We start from the raw sequence: 9,291 nt of genomic DNA on the forward strand, positions 1-9,291 counted from the left end.
GGATTGAATTCAGTTCCACAGATAATTACTGAAAGCCTACTGTGTGCCTTGCCAAATATCTCAGCTTGTTTGGGCAAGAAACTCTGGCCCACACTTGGACATACAGATCTGACAGGGACAAGAGAAGGAGCTTCTATACTTCAAGGCTGCTTAGGACCTTCTCTTTTCCATCCGTCTGTCACCACTCGTGTCCAGCCTTTCCTTTAAGAACTCTAAAGGGAGAAATGATGTCTCAAGTAGCTGTGTGTCCGGGGTTCCCAGACTCCTGAAGAGGTGTTTTCTTTTTGTTTGTTTCTTTGTTGTTGTTGTTGTTGTTTTTTAAGATGATGTCTCGCTCTGTTGCCTAGGCTGGAATACAGTGGCATAATCTCAGCTCACTGCAACCTCCGCCTCCCGGGTTCAAGCGAGTCTCCTGCTTCAGCCTCCCGAGTAGCTGAGATTACAGGTGCCTGCCACCACACCTGGCTAATTTTTGTATTTTTAGTAGAGAGGGGGTTTTGCCATGTTGGCCAGGCTGGTCTCGAACTCCTGACCTCAGGTGATCCACACGGCTCAGCCTCCCAAAGCGCTGGGATTACAAGTGAGAGCCACTGTGCCTAGCCTGAACACAGAGTTTTAAGTGCCTGACTTGCTAACCGGGGCACAAACCAGCAGATGGGGGAGGGAGTCAGGGTCTTTGGAAGAGACTTGCTGAGGGACAGGGCTGAGGAGAGGAGGAGGCAGAGTGGCAGAGGGAGTGATTTGGGGAGGCACTGCTAAGTGGAGGTGGTGCTCTGCCTTCAGCTTTGGCTCAGCAGGGCACTCAGAACGTGAATTAGAGCCGAAAGAGCTACTTGGAAGGCTTGATTATTAGCCATCATGGCTTTCACTCGAGGAAATGGAGGCCCAGAAAGGGGAAGGATCTTGTTTGTAGCATGGGAGGAAGTGGAGTCTGTTCTGCTGACTGTCTGGTCAGGTCCTTGACACAAAACCGTCATGGCATTAGAGGCCAGGGTGTCCTGGGGAGCAGGCACAGCCCTTCCTGCCTTAGCCCATCTGGTCCAGGGTGGGCTGACTTTGGCTGTTGGAGGTATTTGTGGCAGTGGCAACCCAAGAGGGAGAGGGTGTCATTTCAATGATGCTGGAGATCTCTTGCAACCCCAGCCCCTCACTCTCCTTTGGAGCCTTCATAGAGGTCTTGCTTAGGCCGGGGAGTTACAGCCTATGGCTTCAGGTTGGGCATTTGCCACTGTAGACAGGCATCACAGTATGGAGAAAAGTGGCGCAGCTTTGCAGCCATTTGACTTGGATCTGAGCCTGACTTGACCATAGCTGCGTGACCTCCCCACTTTCTGACCCATTTCTGACCCACTTTTCTGGCCCAGTTTCATCATCTGTAAAACAGGCCAAATAATACCTACCTTTTCCCCACAATGTAGATGTCTATTGGATGGTACCCATTAATCTTTTTTTCATACACCCTTATTGAGGTGTAATTGACAGACAAAACCCTACACATACTTAAGTTGTACAACTTGGTGAGTTTTGACATATGTATACAGTCATGAAACTATTCTTACAATTAAGTTAATAAACATAACGATTACCCCTAAAAGTGTCCTGCTGAGCTTTATCCCTCCCTCCTGCCCCCTTCCATCTCCTGCCCTCCAGCCCTAGGCAACCACTAGACTAAGCTGCTTTCTCACACTATAGATTCGTTTGCATTTTCTGGAACTTTATGTAAATGGAATTACAGAGCATGCATTTTTTTTCCATTCAGCATAATTATTTTGCTGTTCATCAATGTTGTGAATATCAGTAGTCCTAGCTGTGGATATACCACAATTCATTTATCCATTTACCTGTTGACAGACATTTAGATTGTTTCAAATTTTGGACTATTAAAGCCATTAGAATCATTTGTGGAAAAAAACGTTGTGGGACATAAGTATTTATTTCTCATGAGTAATCTCCTAAGAGTAGAATGGCTGGGTCATATGGTGGGCGTTTGTGTAACTTTTAAAGAAGCTGCCAAACTGTCGTCTAGAGAACGGGTACGATTTTATGTCACCACCAGCTGTGTACTAGAATTCCAGGCACTTCATTTCCTTGCCAACACTTGGTATGGTCTATCTTTTTCTTTTTCTTTTTCTTTCCTTCCTTCCTTCCTTCCTTCCTTCCTTCCTTCCTTCCTTCCTTCCTTCCTTCCTTCCTCCCTCCCTCCCTTCCTTTCTTTCCTGCTTTTTTTTTTGACAGAGTCTCACTCTGTGGCCCAGGCTGGAGTGCAGTGGCGCGACCTCAGCTCACTGCAACCTCCACCTCCGGGGTTCAAGCGATTCTCCTGCCTCAGCCTCCTGAGTAGCTGGATTACAGGCGCCTGCCACCATGCCTGGCTTATTTTTGTATTTTTAGTAGAGACAGGGTTTCACTGTGTTAGCCGGGCTGGCGTTGAACTCCTGACCTCAAGTGATCCGCCCGCCTCAGCCCCACAAATTGCTGGGATTACAGGTGTGAGCCACAGCGCCCAGCCCATCTTTTTCATTTCAGTAGGTGTATGGTGATATCTCATTGTGTTTTTTTGTGCACTCCCATAAACACGAATGATACTGAGCTTCATTTTATGTGCTTATTTGCCACCTGCATGGCTCCTCTGGTGAAATGTTTAGATTTTTTGGCCCGTTTAAAGAAAATCGGGTTGTTTTTCTTCTTATGATTGAGTTGTAAAGTTTCCTTATATGTTCTACAGATTAAGTCCTTTACTGGATATGTTTTGCAAAATTGTTCTCCAATTCTGTGGCTTGTACATGACAGGAGATGAAAGCAAGTAAACTAATTATTGCAATTCAGTTGAATAAGTGTGGTGCACAGGAAGTGCAGAGGAAAAGCAGTGATCTCAGGATGGGGAGTCAAGGAAGCTTCCTTAAGGAGAAGCTATATGAATTGGAACTTAAAGGAAATGAAAAGCTATCTAGGTGAGGGAAGGGTAGCCTCAGTAGACGTCTGTATGTGCAAAGACATGGAAATATGAAATGTCGTGGTACACATAGTGCTATGAATAATTTGACCTGGTTGGAACACCAGGATTTTGGAGCAAAGAGTCTGAACTGGAATCCCAGTTTTCTTACTGGCTACGCGCCTTTTCTTTTTATTTAACTTTTTATTTGGAAACAATTGTAGATGGACAGGAAGTTGAAAAGACAGTACAGAGACTCCTGGTGCATCCTTCATTTAGTTTCTTGTTTCTTCTTACATAATTATAGTACGATATCAAAACCAGGCATCTGAGATTGGTACAACATGTGTGTATAGTTTGTGTCATTTTCTCCTGTGTGTAGCTTAGTATAAGCATCACTAGAATCAAGATAGAGACCTATTTCTTTTTATTTTTCTTTTTTTTGAGACGGAGCCTCGCTCTGTCACCCAGGCTGGAGTGCAGTGGCGCGATCTCGGCTCACTGCAAGCTCCGCCACCCGGGTTCAAGCAATTTTCCTGCCTCAGCCTCCTGAGTAGCTGGGTTTATAGGCGCCCACCACGCCTGGTTAATTTTTTTTTTTTTTTGTATTTTTAGTAGAGACAAGGTTTCACTGTGTTAGCCAGGATGGTCTCTATCTCCTGACCTTGTGATCTGCCCGCCTCAGCCTTCCAAAGTGCTGGGATTACAGATGTGAGCCACCGCGCCCGGCAGATACAGAACTATTTTATCATCAAAAAGGTCTTCCTTGTGCTGACCCTTTATTGTCACCCTGTCCCCACCTCTGTTTTTCACCTCTATAATTTTGCCTATTGAGAATATTTTCTAAATAGGATCATACAATATACAACCTTTTGAGGCTGGCTTTTTTTTTTTTTTTTTTTTTTTTTTTTGAGACAGAGTCTCGCTCTGCCGCCCAGACTGGAGTGCAGTGGCGGGATCTCAGTTCACTGCAAGCTCCGCCTCCCGGGTTCCCGCCATTCTCCTGCCTCAGCCTCCCGAGTAGCTGGGACTACAGGCGCCCGCCACCTCGCCCGGCTAGTTTTTTGTATTTTTTAGTAGAGACGGGGTTTCACCGTGTTAACCGGGATGGTCTGGATCTCCTGACCTCGTGATCCGCCCGTCTCGGCCTCCCAAAGTGCTGGGATTACAGGCTTGAGCCACCGCGCCCGGCTGAGGCTGGCTTTTTTGCACTCATCATAATGCCCTTCAGGTCCACCACAATTGTAGAATTTATCAATAGTTTGCTCTTTTTTTAAAATTACTGAATAGTATTCTGTGGTATGCATGTGTCACAGTTTAACCATTTGCCTATGGAGGGGCATTTTGGTTAATTTCAGTTTTTGGCTATTACAAGTTAAGCTGCTATGAACAATTGTGTTCTGATTTTTGTGTGGACATAAATTTTTGCTTCTCTGATATAAATGCCGAGGAGTTCAATTGCTAAGTTGCATGGTGAGCATATTATTTTGGTTTTGAAGAAACGGCCAAACCATTTCATAGAGTGGCTGTATCACTTTACATTCCCACCAGCAACATAATCCACTTCTTCCACATGCTTGCCAGCATTTGGTGTTGTCACTTTTTCTTCACTTTAGCTGTTCACTCTTTTTTTTTTTAACACGGAGTTTCACTCTTGTCGCCCAGCCTGGAGTGCGGTGGTGCTCTCTTGGCTCACTGCAACCTCCGCCTCCCAGGTTCAAGCGATTCTTCTGCCTCAGCCTCCGAGTAGCTGGGATTACAGGTAGCTGAGATTACAGGCAGCTGGTATTACAGATGTGTGCCACCAAGCCTGGCTATTTTTTTTTTTTTTTTTTGTATTTTTAGTAGAGATGGGGTTTCACCATGTTGGCTCGTCTGGTCTCGAACTCCTGACCTCAGGTGATCCATGTGCCTCAGCCTCCCAAAGTGCTGGGATTATAGGTGTGAGCCACTGCGCCTGGCCAACTTTAACTGTTTTAATAGATGTGCAGTGATATCTTGTTGTGGTCTTAATTTGTGTTTCCCTAGCAGCTGGTTGTGTGCCTCTCTTGCTGCTCCCGCAGTCTAGCTGTCTAAATCTAGACCACAGCCTGTGCTCCTTAAGCATGGGAAGCAAGAGGATTTGGTGCTGACAAACTCCCACCATTTTCAGAGCTGCCCCAGAAATTTCACTTCCTTGTTCTTCAGCCCAGTTCACCAGTTATAGGAAATCTTTTGTCATTGTCCTTGGGGACCCATGAAAAGTGATGTTTTATAGAGCTGTGTATTTTTCCAGGAAGGATTGGTTTTGTTCACAGATGAGCAAACAACCTGTAAGTGCTGATTTTTTATTATGCTTTCCACCCGATTCCTCCCTGGTGCCAGCGTGCCCACATCTCTACTTCCTGGTAGCCGAGATGCAGAAGCCTCTAGAGCTGGCCAGGAGGACTGAGTTCTCAGTGTTTAGAGATCATACAGTACCAAGGGCAGCTGCCATGGCCTCAAGCCTTCCCTAGCTCAGCATCTTCCACTCTCTCCTCTTACGGATGGAGAGGCAACTTCAATGCACTGGGGAAAGAAACGAACAATGACAGCAAATGATATTGCACTTCTTATGGACCAGGCACTAAGTGTTTTATGTATATTAATTCATTTAATCCCCATGACAACCCAAAGAATTAGGTACAATTTATAACTCCATCTTATAAATGAGGAAACAGGCATAGAGAGGTCTCATAGCTAGTAAGTTGTAATTTGAACCTGGGGAGTATGACACCCAAGTCTGTCCTCTTAGTCATTATGCTATGCTACCTGCTTCTTTCTTTCTTTCTTTCTTTCTTTCTTTCTTTCTTTCTTTCTTTCTTTCTTTCTTTCTCTCTCTCTCTTTCTCTCTCTCTTTCTTTCTTTCTTTCTTTCTTTCTTTCTGTCTTTCTTTCTTTCTTTCTTTCTCTTTCTTTCTTATGGGGTCTTATTCTGACAGCCAGGCTAGAGTGCAGTGGAGGGATGTCATCTCACTGCAACCTCGGCCTCCCGGGTTCAAGCGATTCTCATGTCTCAGCCTCCCAAGTAGCTGGGACTACAAGCACAAGCCACCACGCCCAGCTAATTTTTTGTATTTTTAGTAGAGACAGGGTTTTGCCATGTTAACCAGGCTGGTCTCGAACTCCTGACCTCAGGTGATCTGCCCGCCCTGGCCTCTCAAAGTGTTGGGATTACAGGCGTGAGCCACCACACCCGGCCACTGCTTGTTTTTTCTTTTTTTTTTTGAGATGGAGTCTTGCTCTGTCGCCCAGGCTGGAGTGCAATGGCCAGATCTCAGCTCACTGCAAGCTCTGCCTCCCGGGTTTACGCCATTCTCCTGCCTCAGCCTCCCGAGTAGCTGGGACTACAGGCGCCCGCCACCTTGCCCGGCTAGTTTTTTGGATTTTTCAGTAGAGACGGGGTTTCACTGTGTTAGCCAGGATGGTCTCGATCTCCTGACCTCGTGATCCGCCCGTCTCGGCCTCCCAAAGTGCTGGGATTACAGGCTTGAGGCACCGCGCCTGGCACACTGCTTGTTACTATGTGTACACTACCTGCACTAGGGTGGATAGAACCTCATGTGGCACACACACATGATGCCACATAACATGGCTCGTGGGTTCACAGTGCCCAGCACAGAAGCATGCACATAGTAGGTGTTTATTTAAAAAGTTGATTGAATGCTGAATGAGTGAGCGGGCTCTCTTCACTGACGAACTGGGGTAAGGCACGTACTCTGTGTTTGATTTCAGTGCAGCACTACGCTATAGCTGGGCAGACACCTCGGTGTCTCCCCTTAGGAGCATGTGGGAAGAAGAGGAGGATTTGCCGTGAGCTTCCTCTGGGGCAGGAGCAGTTTCGGATGTTGAGATGGGAAATGGAATGTGGAGAAGTGAGTGTATTTCCAGGGGGAGTGAAGAGGTCTTTGGAGACCTGCATTGGCCGTGGGCGGCCCAGATGTGAGTGGGCTCAGGCCCTGGATCACTGCTGGGAAGATACTCTTCTGTTTTATTTATTTATTTATTATTTGTTTTTATTTTTGAGATGGAGTTTTGCTCTTATTGCCCAGGCTGGAGGCACTGGTGCAATCTCAGCTCACTGCAACCTCCGCCTTGCGGGTTCAAGTGATTCTCCCACCTCAGCCTCCTGAGTAGCTGGGATTACAAGTGCCCGCCATCATGCCCAGCTAATTTTTGTACTTTTAGTAGAGACAGGGTTTCACCATGTTAGTCAGGCTGGTCTTGAACTCCTGACCTCAGGTGATCTGCCCGTCTTGGCCTCCTGAAGTGCTGGGATTACAGACGTGAGCCACCGTGCCTGGCCCTCTTCTGTTTTCTGAGTCTCCTGTGCACTCAGGGCCAGCTCACATACACTGCAGGAAGAGGCTGGAGGAGGATGATACAGGAGATCAGACCTTGGAAGATAGCACATGATTGCACTGGCCCTCAGATTTTCAACCCCCTGCCTGTGCAGCGGTAACCTTGACTACATTATAGGGACTCCCATCCACTTCATCTCACTCTTGCCCATCAGGGGTGTCTGGGAGAGAGGTTTCTAGCCTGACAGATCTGAGTTCCAGTTGCAATGCCTCAGTTGCCTCAGCTGTGGACAGAGCAATAATAATAGCCAGTTTGTAGATTGTTGTGAGGGCAAAGTGAAGTGTCTTAGGGAGTGTTGGCTCCTTCTCCTAACTCTTTGCCTCTCCTCCTCTCCTGGAGGCCCTCATCATGAACACCCAGCTCTAGGGCAGTGTTGCATTGAAAGAAAACAGGGCACATGTGCCTTACCCAAGTTCAGTCAGTGAAGAGTGTCCATTCACTCATTCAGCATTCAATCGACTTTTTAAATGAACACCTACTATGTGCTTGCTTCTGTGCTGGGCACTGTGAACACATGAGCCATGGCACTTGACCTCCTGTAGCATGTGGTCTAAAGAGAGAGAGGCAGATACTAATTAAATAGTAACACGATCAAATGTGAAACCATGAATTGTGGGGGTTGCTGTGGAGGAAGCTCTGTGGTGCTGTGTGAATGAACAACAGCCTGGGAAGCCAGTGGATACTTCCTCAGGAAAGTGATTTCAACCTGGGCTTTGACTCTCTAGCTTTGGGCCACTGGAGAGGCCAATGTGGAAGGTTCAGTAGGATCAGTCTACTTTGTGCTGTATTCTGACTCTAGGCTGACCAGGCACCTGGCTACCCCAGGGCCCTCATCCCCACTCCAACAGCCTAGACTGTTCTGTGAGATTACCCATATCCAACCATTTACAGGTGCTGCGGGTACTGCAGGAACCGAGACTGAGCTTGGATTCCGCACCTGACCTGGAGCATCTTTTCTGTTGTTTGTTTTCGGGTACGCTCATAACTCAGTTTATCACTCAGCTGAACAGAGTGAGCCACCGTGGTGGTTTTGATCATCATACAGATATTTAAGGACAACTTTATTGAGGTACAGTTTATATTCCATGAAATCAACCCATGTTAAGTATACAATTCAGTGACTTTTTAAATAAGCTTACTGACCTGTGCAGTTGTCACCACAATCCGGTTATAGAACATTTCCGTCGGTGGTGGGGTCAGCTTTAGATGCAAAAGACAGGAGAATTATTTTTGTTTTTATGGAGTTAGTTCTATGCTCCCAGCAGAAGATCTCATTAATTAATTAATCCAATTAGTATTTACTGAGAGCCTGGGGGGCCCACAGCAGGGCTGGGTGCAAAAGGGAATAAAGAAATTAACAGGTGGTGGGGGCTTCTTCACTGTGGCTGATGAGCTTCCCACTGAAGATACACTGTTAAGTGTAGCCAACTTGCCTGCTCAGATGGAGTTCCTGGCAGCTGCCGGGCAGGTTTCTGCTTTCTACCCTGTAGCTATTATTTGAAGGCAAGGCAAAGGCCTTCTTTTGCAATACCTGGTATTGCAGTGAATTATTGACTGAGCAGACAGAGAGAAGTGTACTCGCCAACATCTGCAAATAGCTCCAGGCTCCAGGCTCCAGGCCACAACCGAAGCTTCCCCACGGTGTGTTCTCCCACGGCTTCTTTGTACTCTCCCATCCACTTCTTCCCTCTTTTTCTACTTCTCTTGCCCAGGAGGAAGGAGAGGATCCAGCGGAAGAGACGGAGAGAAACACAACGCTGTACCCACGAAAGGCAGTGCCAGGGTGGGCAGTGGAAAGAGACTTCCAGAGAGGGTGGCTGGCGGTGCCAAACGCCACAGAAGTGAGTGAGGCTGGCACTGAAGGAGATCTGGGGGACTCAGGATTGGGACTAGGGTGAGACCTTCGTTACCTCATCCCAATCCTGGCCTCGGGGGGAACTGGTGACCTCAGAGAAAGCATTAGTTTACAACAGGCTGGAC

The 9,291-nt window shown here is 47.0% G+C and overlaps 1 protein-coding gene across 7 annotated transcripts in view; it reads left to right on the forward strand.

Moving 5' to 3' along the window:
* The window catches only part of ST6GAL1 (ST6 beta-galactoside alpha-2,6-sialyltransferase 1), a 149,904-nt gene that overhangs the window by 38,373 nt on the left and 102,240 nt on the right, over positions 1-9,291 (forward strand). Inside the window, exon 3 of one of the 7 annotated variants that reach the window (XM_026455663.2) lies at positions 9,024-9,205. The exons of 5 other annotated variants lie outside the window; for them this stretch is intronic. The gene's annotated coding sequence lies outside the window, so the exon portion shown is untranslated. The remainder of the gene's footprint in view (positions 1-9,023; positions 9,206-9,291) is intronic. One more of the 7 variants, XM_026455664.2, reaches the window with a different exon arrangement.

Source organism: Piliocolobus tephrosceles, chromosome 2 (genome assembly GCF_002776525.5).
Source record: "Piliocolobus tephrosceles isolate RC106 chromosome 2, ASM277652v3, whole genome shotgun sequence".
NCBI lineage: Eukaryota > Metazoa > Chordata > Mammalia > Primates > Cercopithecidae > Piliocolobus > Piliocolobus tephrosceles.